Source organism: Anas acuta, chromosome 12 (assembly GCF_963932015.1).
Source record: "Anas acuta chromosome 12, bAnaAcu1.1, whole genome shotgun sequence".
Classification (NCBI taxonomy): domain Eukaryota; kingdom Metazoa; phylum Chordata; class Aves; order Anseriformes; family Anatidae; genus Anas; species Anas acuta.
Genome location: NC_088990.1, coordinates 18,871,955 through 18,891,344, shown reverse-complemented (window position 1 = coordinate 18,891,344; position 19,390 = coordinate 18,871,955). Strand labels below are relative to the sequence as shown.

The 19,390-nt window shown below is 40.3% G+C and overlaps 1 long non-coding RNA gene across 2 annotated transcripts in view; it reads right to left on the bottom strand.

Moving 5' to 3' along the window:
* LOC137862849 (uncharacterized) overlaps positions 1–10,661 on the bottom strand; it is a 115,066-nt gene extending 104,405 nt beyond the window's left edge. Inside the window, exon 1 of one of the 2 annotated variants that reach the window (XR_011100553.1) lies at positions 10,614–10,661. This is a non-coding gene — a long non-coding RNA (uncharacterized lncRNA). The remainder of the gene's footprint in view (positions 1–10,613) is intronic. The other variant, XR_011100552.1, reaches the window with a different exon arrangement.
* Between the last annotated feature and the right edge of the window lie 8,729 nt (positions 10,662–19,390).

The following is a 19,390-nucleotide window of genomic DNA, read 5'->3' as shown; positions in this document are numbered from 1 at the left end:
GCCTTGTTCCACATGATGTTTTCCAGCTCAGGCTCTAGCCTCTCATCAGTGTAGCACAGAATCATAGAACCATTAGGGTTGGAAAAGACCTCCAAGATCATCTGGTCCAACCATCACTCAACCCCCAATGTCACCCACTAAAGCATGTCTCTGTGCACCAGGTCCAACTTTTCCTTGAACACCCTCAGCGACAGTGACTCGACCGCTTCCCTGGGCAGCCCGTCCCAATGCTTGTCTGCTCTTGCAGGTATTAGCATTTATTTCTGGGCTGCGCACCTATAGCACCTATAGCACCTATAACACCTATAACACCTACAACACCTGTAACATCTATACCATCTATAACATCTATAACAACTATAACGTCTGTAACACCTACAACACCTATAACACCTGTAACATCTGTAACACCTATAACACCTGTGTATTTCATGCATACTAGCTTGCTTTTGCAGACAGTCACTATCGCCGGCAATCCAAAAGAACCTGATTATCCGTTGCTGTAATAAACCATACTTGATTGCATTGTGATAGCTCTCATTAATGCAACTAGGGTGAGGGTGGTTATCCGTGATCGTTCAGTGTTCTGAATCTAACCAGACCCCCAGACGGTTAATGCATTTTTGGTGAATGTCTGAACGGACCCCCAGGTGGTTAATACGTTTTTGGTGAATGTCCGAACGGACCCCCAGACCGTTAATGCATTTTTGGTGAATGTCCGACTGGTTCAGTACTCTGAATCTAACCGGGCTCGTAACGGTTAATCAGCTACACCCCTTTAACGCGACGGTAAATTTGGCGTAGTCAGCAGGATTGCTATGGATAAACTTCTGCAAAAATATAAATGTGCCCCTTCCCAGGCAGGGAAGGAGTTTTCCCAAAAGTTTTGGAAAGATGAGGAAAAGGTGGTGGAGCGCATTGAGCAGTGTCAGGCTTCACGAAAGATTGGTCAAAGAAAGGGTAAAGGTGCGATTTGTGCTGTGTTAGGAGCTTGTTTGACTTGGGCTCAGCAAGAAGCTAAAGAAACTCCTGCTCCCAAACTGATCTCTGATGCGGAACATACCGCTTTGAAATCAGAGAATGAAATATTGAAGTCATCATTGGCCTTTGAAAGGGAGACAGGAAAAGCATTAGGAGTCAGAGTGGATAAACTTGTGAGTGAAAATAATTATCTTAAACAATTGCTGGAGAGGGTTAGTCATCTGTTAACTAAAATACAGCCTTGTGCTCCGGTTAAGCAGATTCGTAGACTGTTGTATAATGCAGACCCTGAAAGTTGGGATGGTGATATCTGGTTTGACGATGATGATGGTGTTGAAGAGGTTTCTGGCTCTGAACCTCAATCGATTTCCTTGAGACCTTTGGTTAAGACTGAGACTACTGTTGATGACAATGATGAAATCCGCACTACTGTGCGAACGATTCCGTGGTCACCGGCGGAGTTGATTAAAATACAGGAGAAGTTCTCAAGGCGACCAGGGGAATCGGAAGTGGAATATGTGTGGCGAGTTTCTCTTGAAGGAGGAGATCGAATTATGTTGAGTGAGGAAGAAGCAGGTGGCTTTTGGGGACCTGGAGTGTTTTTAACTACCACACCAGGCGTCCCTGCTGAGATCCATCAGGAGGTCTTGAACCTGCTCTTCACTTATAGTGGGTGGGACTTTGATCTCCCAGCCTCCACCTATGGGTTCAGGGCCATGAAAGACTTGGGAAGCCCATCTACCAGTGCAGATGGAGGCAAAGAAATTGCTGAGTACCTCAGCCTTCTCCACGACTGTTGTTACCAATCACTCAGCTAGAGAAACCCATTCCTAGGAGAAGAATTTAGCCACCTATCATCGCTTACACACTCCTATTTTCACCCCTCCCTCGGTCTATTTTCACAAATATTAGAGGTGCGTGGTGGCCCTCGGGGACTCTTCCTGTCACCCCAGCGCAGCAGATCGAAGGCAGCTGGGTCCTCTCTTGTGCTCTTCCTCGAGGCTCTGTGCAGAAGGGATGGCGCCTCTGGCACAAGGGCTGGGGGATGGGAAAGAAACACACACACACAACCCCTGAGAATTAGCAACAGAGTGGTTTATTGGCGGGACGTCCTGCAGGTAGGCATGTCCATGGTGTTTGGGGGCTCCATCGCAAGCTAATGCTTGCGATGGAGCCGGCGCGACAACAAGTAGGGGACTAGGCGGGCACTCTTGCGACGCTCCTTGTGCGCTTGGAGAGTAGAGAGCAAGGACGCGCCGCGGGGGTCCCAGCTCAGTTCTGGCGGAGGTGGATCCACCTCCATCGGCTCCTCCTCGTCTCCTGGCGGATCCGTCTCCATCGGCTCCACAGTGCTGGGCAGAAGGCAAAGCCAGTCCTTGCCTGGCACTGCCCAAACGGGCTGTCGTCCACCTGGCATGTTTTCAGGCCAGGGAGCAGATCCAGGGGCTCGTCCGCTTGCACTCCTTGGTGCCGTGCCTCCGTTGGCTTGATTTTCCTTCGTGCCACCACTGCCGGCATCTGATCTGTGGCCGTGGCTGGGTCCTGCACTGGTTTCCCTGGTGTAGGAATGCCTGTGCTCCCCGTGTCTGTCTGCCCAATAGTCCTCCATTTGCCCCTTGCCACTGTGGTGGCTGTGGGAATGCCCAGGGCCCCCGTCGCTGTGTGGTGGAGGGGATGGCCTGTTCCTCGCATCGCTGCGGTGCCAGTGGTACCGCCGGTAGCTGTCTGGGCTTGCTCCATGGGCACGCCTCTGCTCTGTGTGGCTGGCTGGCTGATGTTCCTGCCTTCGCCTTGTGCCATCGTGGCGTGAGCTGGAAGACCCATTCCCCGAGCTGCTGTCTCGTCTAGGGGAAGGGCGACTCACGGCTTGGACTTGCATGTGTCGGAGCTTGTCCTTGCTTGGTCCTGGCTGCACGCAATGCCTTCCCTCAGAAGACCTTTCAGGCTGGGGTGCCGAGCCACGGGGTCGTTCACTTGCACGCCAAGATCCCGTGACACTGCGAGGTGGATTTGCATTTGCGGCTCCAATGCTGCCGTCAGGTTTCTGGCCATGCCTGGATCCTGCACTGTGCTGGGGACTCTGGGCACGCCTCTGCTGCATGGGGCTGTCTGCCCAATGGACGTGCCTTTGCCCCTTGCCGCTGTAGTGGCTCTGGGAAGGCCCAGGCCCCCCGTCGTTGTGTGGTGGAGGGGATGGCCTGTTCCTCACATCGCTGCGGTGCCAGCGGTACCGCCGGTAGGTGTCTGGGCTTGCTCCATGGGCGCCCCTCTGCTCCGTGTGGCTGCCTGCCCGATGTTCCTGCCTTTGCCCCATCCCGTCATTGGGTGAATTGGAAGGCCCATGGCCCGAGTCGTTGTCTCGTTTAGGGGAGGGACAGCGCACGGCTTGGCCTTGCTGAAGTTTGAGCCTGTCCTTGACGAGAGCTGGCTCTATGTGATGCCTTTTTTCCGTGCACTTTCTCGGCTGGGGTGCTGAGCCATGGGGTTGTTCATTTTCACGCCCAGGTCCTGTTCCACTCTGCGCCTCGTTTCCGTTTCTGGGCCCCACGCTGCCATCTTCCTTCTGGCCGTGCTTGGGCCCCACACTGCGTTGCGCGTTGTTGTTGCACCCGCGCTCCTGGTGGTGGTCTGGCCGCTGGTCCTGCTGGTTCCTCACGCTGCCATTTGGACTGGAAGAAGGCCCAGGCCCCCTGTCACTGTGTGGCTGGGGGGCTGGCCTGTTCCTCACATCCTTGCGGTACCCATGGTACCACTTCAGGGTGTCGGTGGCCTGGGTGCCAGAGCTGCCTTGGGCACTGGTGTCGGTCGTGCCGCCGGCGCTCTGCCTCCACCCATAACTCTCCTCCATCTCCTTCTCCTTAACAGCTGCCTTCGTTACTGGTGCTCACTGGGCCTGCGTCGCTGCCCGCTCACACCAACGAGGGCCGCCTCTCGCCTTGCTGCTTTGGCTCTTCCTCCTGCCGCCAATGCCGGCTCTCAGAGGGCCTCGAAGCTCAGCGAGTGCCGGGCCAGCGGCGGGGGTCCGCTTTTATAGGGCCCGCAGCAAGGGCGGGGCAGTGGTGGCCACTGTGACCTCAGGAAGCCTCTGTGATGCAGGGGCCCGTGCGTGGCCAGTTTGGGGTAGCTGAGGGCCCCTTGTGTGGGGCTGGCTTCCCCGGGCCGTTTGGCTTGCCAGAGAGAAAGGCTGCCCCTCGGCCACAGGGATTGCCCTCCACCTCGCATCCTGTGCCCTGGGTTTATTTTTAACGCTGCTTTTTATGGAATTTCATTCTATTGTTTACGGAAAAGGACAAAAGCGCGGTGCATCTTCAGCCCCAATGCCCATGTGTGCTTTATCCTCTGAGTGAAGAACTTCTTCCTCACATGGCATCTAGTCTAAATCTCCCCTCCATTTGTTCAAAGCCATTATTCCTTGTTCCATCACTACCCTCCCTGACAGAGCCCATCTCCAGCTTTCTCTTAGGCCACTTTTATGGGTTAGGTTAGGTGGCAGAACTACAGGACATCGCAAATTGCGGCCTTATCTGCCTTGTTCCACATGATGTTTTCCAGCTCAGGCTCTAGCCTCTCATCAGTGTAGCACAGAATCATAGAACCATTAGGGTTGGAAAAGACCTCCAAGATCATCTGGTCCAACCATCACTCAACCCCCAATGTCACCCACTAAAGCATGTCTCTGTGCACCAGGTCCAACTTTTCCTTGAACACCCTCAGCGACAGTGACTCGACCGCTTCCCTGGGCAGCCCGTCCCAATGCTTGTCTGCTCTTGCAGGTATTAGCAATTCAATGGCTCTCTAATGAACACTCTGACCCTATCATTGCCATTCCTGTTGAACCCCAAAAAAATATTGGTAAATTTTCTTATTGATACCAGGACCCAAATATCAGTAATTACGCACGAGACAGCACAAACCCTGAACATGGGTTAACGACCCATGAACCTGGTCAACGCAGGGTTAAATTCACGGGAATCAATGGTGTGGAAAAACAATGCCCCACTGCAAAAATTTCACTCTGGTTGCCAGAAGAACAAAAATTTACCAGGGTAGAAGTATTAGTTGGTTCTGCATACACTAATATTTTAGGATTTGACATACTGCATGGTCGTATGTGGAAACTCCCTGATGGAACTGTGTGGAGTTTCGCGACACATCAAAGGGATTCAGGCACCGTGAGACTAAGCCTGTTACAAACATCCATATCCTTATCCCCTGCTAAAATCATTAATGATCGGCAATATCTTTTGTCAGCAGCAGCACTTATGGGGGTTGACGCGGTGGTAACAGAATTGAAAAAAAAGAGACATTATTAAAAGGACCAATTCACCTTACAATTCACCAGTGTGGCCAGTAAAGAAACCAACCAGGCAATGGCATTTTACAGTGGAATACAGACAGCTGAATGCTAACACTACACCTTTGACTGCCACAGTTCCAAACATGGCAGAGATAGTGAAAGCCCTCTGTGTTTCTAACAGTAGCAATAGTGCTAACTACTCCCAAATATTTCTGTGCATGGGAAATCAAAGATTGCTATTTCACCCTCTTTCTAACCCTGCCAGTTGAATACAACCGAGCATATTTTATTTTCTTTTGTGTTCACAGGAACCCTGAGCAAACTGTATAGGGACAGCTGGAAGATGACGAATCAACAGTTTGGATTAATGATGCTATGCTTTACCCTGACCTTGATGCAATTACAGACCTTAAAGGAAACTTAGCTACTGTGGCTGTGCATGGAGCTGAGGTGTTTCACCATGGCATTTAACCATGTATTGTCACAGTATAGCACAGTCACTGGAAAACCTCAGAACAAAAGGGGCCTAAATTTATCCACCTTAGTTTTACAAGGAAACAAAATATTTTTGAAAGATGAATGGAGTTGGAATGATTCTCTAAAAATGGCTGAACTTCAAGCCACATCTGGCCAGCTAATACAAATTGGTTGTCGAATAACTAATGGATCCACTTATAATCGGCCGACTGAAATTAAGACAGTATACACTGATTCTACTAGACCACAAAATTATAGTACTGATTGTACTAAAATAACAGAACCAAATTTTGATTGCTGGTACAATTTTACTTTCACTAAACCTATAATTGTGTACTGTCTTTGGGGTTCCAGAGGCACAGAAATATTATTTGAATTCATGGTTAACACAGAAACATCATCGACTACAAAGGATAAGAAGCCTCTGCCTCCGCAGGTACTTGAAAATGAACCGACTCAGCCCCCCATTGGTCTAACTCCCTCCATCTTCAAAACAGGTCCTTACATAATTAAAAATGTGGGACAACAACAAATTCTCTTTAACCCTAGTTGGTCCCTAAAAAGGGTAGAGCTAGCGCTGCACATTAATATCTCTGAAATTAACTCAAAATGTGCCACCTTTCTGAGAACTGCCTACACCGGCTGGTTAGCATGGTTACATGGACGTTCTCTAAAACAATCTCAGCGCATGCCACGGGATGCAACTGGGTTATTAGGGACAGGATTAGGTATATTAAATAGCATTGATGCTGAGGTCTTAATGAGTAGAGTAACTGCTACTACAGATGACCTAAGGAAATTGGAACAACCAATAAAATCATCCTTATTGGCTTTAGGAGCAAATCAATGGCTTCTATCAGATATTTTACCCCATTGGGAACAAATTGAGGAAAATGATCATCAATTAATTGTAAATGCCCTTGAAAAAGCCCAAGGCAATACCTCCCTTGCCTTGAGCTGTATCCAAGCACAGTTATGGATACAATCTGTAGCAGCAGCAATTATTAGAGAGGGAGAAGGAGGAACTTTGCCCACTGAAATTTGAAAATTGATTTGGGATAATGCTTCAGAATTTGAAAAAGAATTTCAAGCGTGGTGGCAATTAGTCAACTTTACCCATTATGCAGAAAATGATAAAATTGTTGCCTTTATACTTACTGTAAGTAATGCCACCATATACAATGTATATCCAATCATTGCATTACGACTCAATCATAATGGAACTATACTTTATCCTAAAGAGCATAAAGTATGGGCCCATCAAAAGGGAGGAAAGTGGCAAACAATTGATGTAAATGCATGCATTGTGCGTGAACAAAAAGGTTTCACCTGTGAAAGTAACACACTGGAATCTCAAGACATTTGTCTTGACATTGAGCAAAATATTTGCCACTTTGAGATACATCCTAATGAAACCCTTGAAACTGTACTTGTATATATCGGGAAAGGTTGTGTTTGTATGAGAACTCATTGTGATTCTATAGTCGTAGATAATACAGTGGTAGATACCAGTAATCACTTTAACGTTTGTGTTTGCAATTTTACCAAAATTCTAGGATGTGATTTTAAATACTCAGTTCCTGTCACTTCTTACCAACTTATTACATCTAATTATATTCTGCTTCATGAACTGCTGCCTACTCCTATTGGAAAGAACCTCACCTTGGTGAAGAAATTGCTGGTACATGAGGACCTGAAGCAGCTGATGACACAGGTCCGAGAAAATGGACAAAAGACTCTGATTACTGTCCATCATGATGCACAAGAAATACATCGAGTGATGGAAAGAGTAAAGAGAGATGAGAGACACCGTTGGTGGGACACTTTGTTTGGATGGTCGCCAGCTGCCAAGGGAATCTTCAACAAGATGCTTCACCCTGTTATTTTTCTGCTAATACTCACCGTATTATATTTTATACTAACAATTAGTTTCTATGTTAAACTCTGGTTTATGATGAAACGTTTAGCATCCCTACACAATGTACATACACTCGATAAACCTCAATCCGAGAATGTATGTGATATCCCCGACATATTTCAACCGTTGTGAAGCTTGAGTGACTATAGTCACGGGGTGGATTATGTGGTGTAAATGCCTGAAGTAACTAGGAAAATAAAACTAACATTCACATTTTTAAGGAAAAGGTACAACATTGAAGAGGCTTTCATGGTAGGGCATAACTGCATTACCTGAGCGTTCCCTAGGCTCCCAACCTTAGATGCTATCACACTGGGGAAACTTGGTGTGCTAGCCCTAAGGAACAGCACGGAGCGTAGAGTGGAGTGGAGACACCACGGCTAGGCTCTGTAATCAGGTGGGGCCTCGATTGTTCTTGTGCACAAAGCTGCACTTTTTGCCACCCTGAGCCAAAGACCTGTCATGTTTTGACAAATGCTGTACCCTAGTGTACTTTTTGCTCATTATAGTATCATTATAATACCAAAACACACCTCCATCCCAAAAGCTACCCGCCTCCAAGGTGCGACCACCCCTCACTGAGCATGCGCCCTGAATTTCTCGGAGCCTATTACTTTAAACGGAGACAAGAAAACTCTACACCAATCATTACTAAGATATGCTTGACTAGAGCCACTCAAGCTCCACCTAGAAGATAGAAAATAATATAAATTGGCCCAAGAGAGAGGGGATGTTAGGGAAGATACCATTGTCAGGGGAGATACCATCCGAGGACATACAACATCCTTAGGACCTCCTGACTCCTGGGATCAGTCGACGGGCTGAGCCTCTCTTCCCCCCCCATTGGGACGCCTTTGGGTGACATCTGAATACTTGCTTATAATCTTTTAACGCGTTTATTTCTAGGCTGCGCACCTATAGCACCTATAACACCTACAAAACCTGTAACATCTATACCATCTATATCATCTATAACATCTATAACATCTGTAACATCTATAACGTCTGTAACACCTATAACGTCTGTAACACCTACAACACCTATAACACCTGTAACATCTGTAACACCTATAACACCTGTGTATTTCATGCATACTAGCTTGCTTTTGCAGACAGTCACTATCGCCGGCAATCCAAAAGAACCTGATTAACTGTTGCTGTAATAAACCATACTTGATTGCATTGTGATAGCTCTCATTAATGCAACTAGGGTGAGGGTGGTTATCCGTGATAGTTCAGTGTTCTGAATCTAACCAGACCCCCAGACGGTTAATGCATTTTTGGTGAATGTCTGAATGGACCCCCAGGTGGTTAATATGTTTTTGGTGAATGTCCGAACGGACCCCCAGACCGTTAATGCGTTTTTGGTGAATGTCTGACTAGACCCCCAGGCGGTTAATGTGTTTTTGGTGAATGTCCGACTGGTTCAGTACTCTGAATCTAACCGGGCCCGTAATGGTTAATCAGCTACACCCCTTTAACGCGACAAGTACATTCAGGGTCCACACTTCTGGAGCAAACTTGTCATGAGAATCCCCTGTGTTCTGTGACCTGGAGCTTCCATGGTCCATAAATGGAACTGACCCACCAGTCTCATCCACTGGAGGAACTGCCTAACTTTCTTGATCTGTTGGATATTTTATCAGAACATTTCCTACCAGTTCTTGTTGCCAATTACTTCCCAAGCAACTGACAAATACAAAGAAAAACAACCCCATAACTGCAAACCATTGCAGCGCTTCTAGTTAATGCACAGTCTGTCCAAGACGTGGCAGCCTGTGCACCATTCATTAGCCTCGTCTGGGTACTCACACAAAGGCTCTGACAGCTGAGCACCATCTATGAGGCTGCCCCAGGCAGAATATTTGGATACTTTCTTGAACAGAAGGTGTCTGTAATCAGCTTTTTGTCAGAAGCCAGCGGTGTGTCATGCATGGAAATCAATAACAATTTCCTACTGCTGCCCAAGCCTTTATTACATTTATATTTTAAATGAAATAGAGCCTCATCTGAACTGCTGCCTACAACTATGTTCTGCCATAACACATCATTTGAGAATCTATCTTTTCCATCTCTTTGGGATGCCATGTAGCATGTAGGGAGACTATACTCTTGCGTATAAATGCTTTAGTTATAAAAACAATAAAAACCCACTATTTGCGTATTAAAAAAAAAAAAAAATGGAAATCAAATAATAGTTTGAATTTTCAGTTTCCTCTGATCAGTGGAAAACAAGTTAAACATAATCATCCATTTCCAAAGGCAGTCCTCAAGGATTTCAATATATTTAAGGATAGACTAGCAACATCTTTCACTTCTGCTTCTTAGGGTCTGAAAATACAACAGAGCATGTCACCCATGAAACAGTCATTCTCCTGGCCATTACACTGAGCTATCAGTATAAAAATGTGTTTTCTATTCCTAGTCTTTCTTTTCAGTAGGAATCAATTTACACTGTGCACATAAATCTATTAAGACAGATTGAATCAGAGATAACCTACAAATAAAAGCTTCTAATGCAGTTTTAAATTTTAAAGTACTTCAGAAATATGTATTTATCTTAAGATGAAAGACATATAATCTTTTTTGCCGTTAATCTGTCCTGTGAAAATACAATGAAATTTTTGTAGTTCTCGGGTCTGCAAAGGTTTGTAACTAATCCACTTCAAAGCAAATAGAAAAAGAGTTTTACCTCAAATTATATTCTTAGAAACAACTTCAGCATTTCTTCCACAGGTTAAGCTCAGAGGCCTGAACATTGACCCAAGAGACAATGAGCAATATGATGATTATGCTGTAACCCAGACAGCTGAAAGACACTTCACAAGACACTGCAAAGACTATTTCTGGTCAAACATTTAGAAATAATCAAGGATCAGACATCAGCACAAACATATTTCTAACAGTTGACTGGAAACTATAGATAAACAGAATACTCACCTGAATTGTATGTCCCATACATCTGGACACTATCATGCTTACACACTAAAAAAAAAAAAAAAAAGAAAAGAAAAAAAGACATTAACCGAAAGTCTCCCTATACATTGCAATCAATTTACATTCTTCAGTTCTTCAGATGCGTACTTAGACATGAAATCCGGAGTTATATGTACAAGAAAATATTCCATTTACTGATTTTGGGTCTTAATCTGCAGTATTAACATTCATCACCAGGAAGTTTTACATATGCATCATAAATATGTTCTGAATTCATATCAGAGATACAACAGATTTCACATCTGCATCATAAGTATGTTCTCAATTCACCCAGAGATGCTACAAATAAATATTATTATTTTTGCTGTATGCTACATATTCCTAGTATTGAATACAACTATAGGTCATTTCTTTACAATTAGGAGAAACTAAAAATTATTTCTTTTACACGTGAAGACATATAAGAGGCAGAGAAAGGCTCTGTCCACAACAAAGTAACAAACCTGACTTTATTTCTTGTATTTTCTTTTATTTTTAATATCTTACCATTAATAACACAGCTCAAGGCTTGGATACAAATAGTGACATTGGCATTGGGCAAGGTAGAAGCTGGCTGAAATTAAATTGCTATTATGTACAGAGAGGCAAAAGGACATTGATTTTATTCTATACATTGTTTGCCACATATGTTCCAGCATAATATTTTCTATATGTAAATATACATGAAGGGCCTGAAAAGCTGAAATTAAGCAATAAATACTCTATACGTTTTAGCCAAAAAGATAATGATCATCAATACTTAGGATACATAGTAAGGTAGAAGACAAAGTTTAAATCATCTGAGGAAACTAACTAAGGTACACACAATAGGCTTTAGATAAGGAAATATTCAGGTGAGAAGAATGAGTTTTATTGTGTTTTTTGTTTGTTTGTTTGTTTTATAATAGTGAAGCTTCTTAGCAATGAGATCATATCACCACCATAACTTTTTGAACACTGCCACACTGATTACTTCTCACTAGAATGTATTAAAAGTGTCTGATAAGGAACAACTGTGCTCGAGAGGAAGATAAGAATTTTCCAGATTGAATTGGTACTTGTAATGATGGTCATGTTCTTGTTTTAATGGTGAAGACTAGAATTAGAGAATTTCCATTACATTATCTGTATCTACATTATATAGGTGGATCAGCTGGGAAATAAAATAATAATTTTGCTTCTTGAAATGCTGAGTTATGTATGTACTATACCAAGGCAGAGGATTAACCTACCAGACATGGCTCCAGTGCTTTTTAAATATTAAACATAATTTCTCATTTTTTTTACTTCAATAGAGCAGTTATACATATTTGCATAATTTTAAGTGTGATCTGTTTATTCAATCATGACACCATTATACCCAACCTCCAGAGTTGGGATGACAAATCAGAGCCAAAGAACCAACACTTATACTTAAAGGTTGGTATAGAGTCATTCTAAAATATTATACTTTATTATAAAATTCTGTATAAAATGTATTCCAGAATAAACCAAATATATATATACACATATATTTCAGAACAACATATCACTACTTTTCACTAAATGTTGCTGCAATCCCTTTCAACATCAGTTGTTGTTTTTTTTTGTTCTAACTTCCATTGCAAATTTGTTAATCAGAATTTCATTAAGTATGGCATAACTCAAGAGTTTTTAAAGATAGCTTCCAGATGTACTGTTATGTTTTACAGAGTCAGAATTAATCACAGAATATTTCTTCCTTACACGTTAGTTTCTTGAAAGTGAGGAATTTTATTGAAAAATACCATAACATAATTAAGGATATACCTTATACTTGATCCGCATTCGATTGATGAAGAAAATTATAAACCTTTTATGAGAGTTCATAATATCAGTGAAGAGTTTCATGTTCTTCACTATTATTTTGCATCAAAAAATTATGAAGCATTTTTACAAAGCAAACATGAACTAGCTTTTTATCATTCCATGACACATATTGTAGAACTATAGATACAATTTCTTTTCATTTACAGAATTTGAATAAAAGCTTAAAGTCCCTTTATCAACAACAACAAAAAAATGTATTTTCACATCTCCTCTTGTTTTTCAAAATTACAAAAAAAGAAAAACTCTGCAAATTAGGAACTGCTAAATATTTTAGACAACTCCCAGAAAAGTCTGAAAATCCTTTCCAAATGCTGAAATATTCAGTAAATTAGATTATATTAAATCTCAGTGTCCTAAAGTAGATTATTTTAAATCTCAGTGTCCTATATATTGCAAAACAGATTGTAAAATGATTAGAGAGCAGCTGGCATACTCTTAAATGAATGGTTTCCAGAAGAAAACTATCTGGTCTTTTCAGTCATTAATACTGTAAAATTAGTTAAAAGGAGACTTTTTATAAGTGCTTTAAATGTTTGAGTCTGCATTCTTTTTCGTATGTAACGTTAAGGTTAAAACTAAGGAAGAAGAATATATTTCTTCTAAAATCATTCAGTCTAAAGAGTAACAACTTAAAAGAATGACAAGCAGTAATGCATGTTCTGATGTGCAGAGCTCCGGTGGTCAAGCTGGCATGATCAACAGTTTAATCAATGTTAACATTACCTCTTCATTACTTTATTAACATTAAAGCAATACTTGAGTTAGAAAATGAGCAGATTTACCTTTTGAACTGAGCATTTACATTTTGAAGAAAAAATCTTCCTTTCTCCATGCCTAAACCAGGTCGAAAACTTACATCACAAGCAGGAGCACAACTTTCTGTCTCCTAACCGTGGATTCCCAACCATCATAGAAAAGAGTACTTCTGGTCTAATATCAAGTCTGACCAGCATACAAATATTTGATACTGGACAGTGTTGCCCTAAAATTCTTGTGGGAACTGTTAACCATAGAATCCTTCTCATTTAAGGAAATAATAGGCTATACTCATTGATTAACGAGTTCTGTGCTTCGTATTTACTGCAGACGCACAACTCTCCAGACTAGTGTTCTCAAAGCAGTAAATCATCAGTTCCCAAGATGAACTTTGGGATCTGACTGTATGGAAAACCCAGCTCATGTGCTTATCCTGGGCTTGATCTTAAACAAGTTGAGCACCTAAGGTAGAGGAAGGCACTAAGCATCCCAGAGAAGCAGGCTGAAATACCATTACCAAGTCTAAACACTGAGCTTAGGGAAATACACGAGAAAGAAAGCTAAAACCAACCAGTACTAACCTAATTTCTGCTACAGACTACAGAAGATACACAGCCACTACCTGAAATATTGAAAAAATAAGTAGGAGGTTTTACATTTTGAGGAAAATAATGAAGGAAAATTCTGTGCCATTGAATGCAGCTACAAGAGCATAAGGACACAGATGACATTTTATAGCTTGAAGAACCTCCCTATGTTACTCGTGCCTTACAAGGTAATGGATATCAGTAATGCTATGTTCTTAAAATTTAGATTACTTAGTCTATAGTCAAAATGAGAATGACAAAAAATAATTAGAAAAGCAATGTATGTTGGATTACCAATGACAAAATATTGTTCTGCAAGATAAAAAATATTCTGCCTTTTTTTTTACTTTATTATCAAAAAGGCAAATATGAAGCTTTTCAATTTTCTATTATGGCCAGGGCTTTTGCAAAGATGCAAGCATTCAATTAACTACTTACTGTGAAGCCAAATTCACAACATACAACATATCTTGTTGTTGTTTTTAATTATTATTTTTTTCCTGATCTAGGTCTAGGTATTAATTTGGAAATTAAATAATAATAACAACAACAACAACAACTTTTTAAAAACTTTGTTACTACTTCCAAACCTAGAAACCTAAAATAAAATGTATCAGGTTATAAAAATAAAATTGGTGGATAGATTACCGTCATAATACTTACTGATTTCATACAGCATGGCACGACCATTTACCTCTTATATTTTAATGTAGTTATCATGGAAATCTACCATGTTACACAGGGAAGTCCCAGACTTGGCTCTAAATCAAAAATAATTTTCAGTATCCTTTCACATTATTGCAATTTATCTTTCATTTAGCAAATAAAATTTTATAATATAAAATTAACATGTCTTGTGACATAATGTATCTTGATTACTGTGCGATTTATGTTTGCACTTGTATGTGTTTATATATCTTTTGTTTAATGAAACAAACAGCACCATTATCTGTGTGATTTGAATGCAGAAGTAGCACACTAGAACTGTAGTAAAAACTAGTACACGAGACAACTGGGCAATTACTTTTAGTCAATTAGAAACTGTGAATTCTAGACAAAAAACAGTTCAAGAAATGTAAAGGGCTACAGAAGCTAGAAAATGAAAAGAAACATTTTTTATTGTATTTTGGGATGGCATCAGGAAATTAAGAACATTTCAGGATCTCAGACATGTAGCTCAGCCACTGTTAATCACAGTTCGGTATTAGGCAAGATATACACATGATTAATTCTTCCAGCATTTAGTCATCAAGTGAGACTTTGTAACTCCTCCATTGCTTTGACCTTAAGCTCGTGTCTCAAATTCCTTGTTCTTTGGTAGCTACTTACTGTGTTTTGAGAAGAGTTATTTTAAAAGCTAATACCAACCAAATTTTAAACCTGGACATAAACAAAACAGAGTACCGCCCAAAAATATAGAAAGGAGTAAGTTAATTGAAATTCATATGTTAGTTCCTTGCAACCAGTTTGGAATACAGCTGTTCTAAACTGTCCAAATTGTAGCCAGGTAGGCAATATTTTGGCAGGCATTTTTTGCCTAATGCTGCAAAAATTTAACCCTTCAAATATATATATATTTTTAACTGATAACTGAAAATAAACATCTTCAATTTTTCACTTAATATAAAATTTAATTTGAAGGGGTATGTAGCTATTCTGGGAAATTCCAGCTCATCTGAAACTCAAACTAGTTCCACCTGGGTACTGAAAGTGCTTGACTTTTAGGCATTCATTTTTGAAAATGCTGCTGAAAAAGTTCATAAATGACAAAATGCACCTGTGGTACAGAAATCAATCTTAAGCCCATCAGGCAATTTGGAGGCCTGCAGAGAAAAGTAACAATCTCAGACATTTTTCAGACAGATTGAAAAATGTTTGGGAACAGAGAAGAGAAAGAGGATTGCTTCTAAAATAATGTAAATCCTAAAGAACATTCATGTAGAATTTATAGGATTGGGAGCAACTTCTATTTTCTCAAGAAATTCTTACATCCTAACAATTATAGCTCTGATGCCATATGGCATGTCTGCTACTAAAATTTGATGTCCTGATCAATTTGTAACTGCTCATTATCTATTAGATATAATTACAGAAAATATACTAAAAACTATTTATACCTGATCATTTGTATACACAAATGCTGGTGGGAGAGTGTCTAAGTTCTAGGAACTGTTATATTAAATAGAGTAAGAAAAATGGTTTTAAACCTTTCAGGTATCAGTAACTCTAGTGTCGTCTTGATAGGTGGTTGGCCTCAGTTAGTTACGTCAGACTGTGTCCTTGATTCAAGTAATGCCACTGCCCTGAACTCTGTGGTTCAACTGACACATGTGAATGCAGAATTTGGCCCTAACAGTGTTTGTTTGTTTGTTTTTGTTTTGTTTTGTGTTTTGGAAAGGACAAGCCTCTGAAAGCATGGGTGCAAAACCAGAAATTAAAAAAATATATATTTAAATGAGGTAAATTAGATACTCTTTGTAGCTTTCAAAGTTCAAATCAAAGGCTATTTTCAAAAGCATGTGTGTTGTAAAACCAAAGTAGATTATCTAATCTAGTGCTACTTCTATTACAGCAAACATTTTATACAAAAGGGACATAACAAATCTAGGGATGTCTTATCAGAAACTATCCTGAATAAGAAAAAGAGCCTCAGGACACACCTTAAATTTCTTTTTCTATTTTTTTTAGAATATTAGTTTTTCCAAGAAAACACAAATTAAGAACATTATTCTTAAAGGCCATGATTATACTTGAAACCCACAACCTCTACAGAAATTCTGAAACTACAATAAAAGCCATCTGGTGTGATAAACACATTTTTTTAATATTTAAATATTAATACTAGTCAGATTTTTAAATGTATCTTTACTAGTCCATCACAGATACTTAGGGTTTCAATCTGAGTGTGGCTTTAACTTCATCAAAATTTCTATTCTAATCAATATAAATCCTTTTTATTGTAAAAGTGTGTTTGCATTAGAGCTCAACAAATCATGAATAAGTTTTTCAGCTAGTTGAGATTCTCTCTGCAATAATACAGCAAATTCATCAATTCTTTTTAGCTTAAAGTATTCAAATACTTGCTTTCAAAGAATTGATTGCAAATATTCTGAACACAATTTGTTGCTCTTGGGTGGGGAAAAAATAATTATCAAGGGACTCTGTAACACAAATATTTAAAGATATCCATTGATGGATAAGACGGATGGATTGATAGATGCACAAAAGAAACATTAGCAAAGCCTGAGGAAACTTGCATCAAAATTACAGAATGCGCAGCTTATTTCAGGTTTAGTATTCTTGACTCATTTACCTGGATATAGCTGCATGAGCAAGTGTGTGTATATTTATCTGTGTGTAATAAAACAAACAGCTATTTCTTGAATAAGTTGAGTAAGAGCACGCTAATACATGGTTACAGATCTTTAGAGGGCTTGTGGTGAAAAGTTCACATTTACTGGAGCTTTAAACATTAGTTGAAACAGATTGTTTTCACCTATGCTTCAATGCTCTTTCCACCCTGTAGGAGAGAAACAGGTGGAACCAATTGTTGGCTTTCATAGCATTTAAGAGCTTTAAAGAACTGGGGAGCGGGGGGGAGGGAATCTTGATAACCCTGACTTGACAAAAGAATCTGAATTACTGTAACTATACAGGGCAGTAACACACACTTCTGTTCCAGCTTTATTGCGTCCTGAATTTTAATTGCTACTTTATTACTTAACTTGAAAATGTTCGTATCTAGAGGTAGAAGGCAAGTGGTAAATGGAAAACAGGAGGAAGCGCAATGGAAAAAGAAGTATTCAATGAGAAATACAATCAGTAACTTCCTTGAATTTTGCACAAGCACTGTATTAAAATTGCAATTTATTCCTGTTACATCAACTGATTTAGCATGATCCCTCTGGAGCAAATATGCCCAATCAGGATCTGTCAATGCATTTTTTTTTTTTTTTTTACCAATGGTCATTTTATATCATTCACTCTAATTCAGAATTTTATATCGTTCACTCTAATTTCAAGTTCACACATGTGACATTTCATGTCCCATGAAATTCCAACATGTAAAATTCACAAACGGTAATATAATAACAGAAAAGAGACAATCTCTTTGTTTAGTTAACCATCACACCTCCAAGCTTTGTAGAAACTGTTGAAAATGTAGCACATACTGCATCTAAATGTCAGTTTTCTCCAAAACTAGAAGACCAAAATCCATGTCAAGACTAAGAAAAAGATTGCAAAACTCTGATGGACATTCTTTTCTGAATGTTGCTGTATCATTTCCTAGATCACATTAAGACTGTTGACAAGATACCACTCATAGACTCCAGCTCAACTTTCTTGTGGGCAGCAGCAAGTTTAGATGGTTAAGCTACTGAGTCAGAAGCTTTTGTGGTATTTCAAGGGAGCCAAATAGTTTTTATGTCTGAGCATTTTATTGCACCTATCAGATGAAGATAGCTAGGGTTTCTCATACATTTTGCAATCATTTCATGAAGATGCAACCACCATCTCTTGACCATGGCATAAAAAATAAAATGTTTTTTTATCACATTCCTTGCCAGCAGCAATTCCATGACTCCAGAGAATGTCTAAGATAATTCACGTAAAGCTATGTACAGTCATGCAAAACCATAATGTTGGCTTGCATTTCTTCCATGTCAGCAGTTGGAGTTTTGTGCTAATTTGCAAATAAAAGCAGAGAGAACCAAAAATAGATGCTGGTCCTCCTGCTGTCAGATATGCAAAAGAGAATGTTTCTAATGGTTCCAAATATTCCACTATAAAAATAAAGTACTGTTAAAAATGTAAAAACAGATCAACTACACAAAATTTTAACACAATGTTAAGTAAATTCAAGTGAAATTAAATAATGCACTTTGAAGCAAACAATATCCTGACTATACCTAGAAAACAGACACAGTAAGAAAAGCTTAATCAAATTGATAATGTATCAGTCTCAGCACTAGCAAAACATGAATACTCACATGCTAACACCTTTGCTAATGGCAGAGCTGTTAAAAAACAATGAAGTACAGTCTATCTAACCAGCTCTTTACTGCTGTAAAAGGGTTTTTGCAAGTCAGCTAAGCAGAGAATATCTTCATTTGAATTTTCTACACAGGATTTCAGATATATGGACAGAAAGCTCTGCAGGGTCTTGCCATAGTAGCAGCTTCACTGCTGAGTCTATAGCTTCTCTCCATTTCCTTTTCTCTTGAAGTGCTGTCCATTGCTTCACCTGCTTTCATGAACAGCTCAGGTTTTACCAACAGTTAACATTCCGAGACTCTTCCTTTAGTGTTTTTCTTTCCTTGGCTTACCCAGTTCTTGCTCTGTGTAGATTGCCATCTGAAAAGGTTGCCAGCTTCTCTGTTGGAATCACATGATCTCTGAGCAAACATGGTACATCAATACCTTTTCAGTAATAATTTTCACTATGCACAACTGCAGATGCAATAAGGAACATAATGCAACTGTGCAAACACATGGGAGGGGCATTGAAATAAATGAAAATGACAGTGCAATGCATCTCTAGTGACCAAT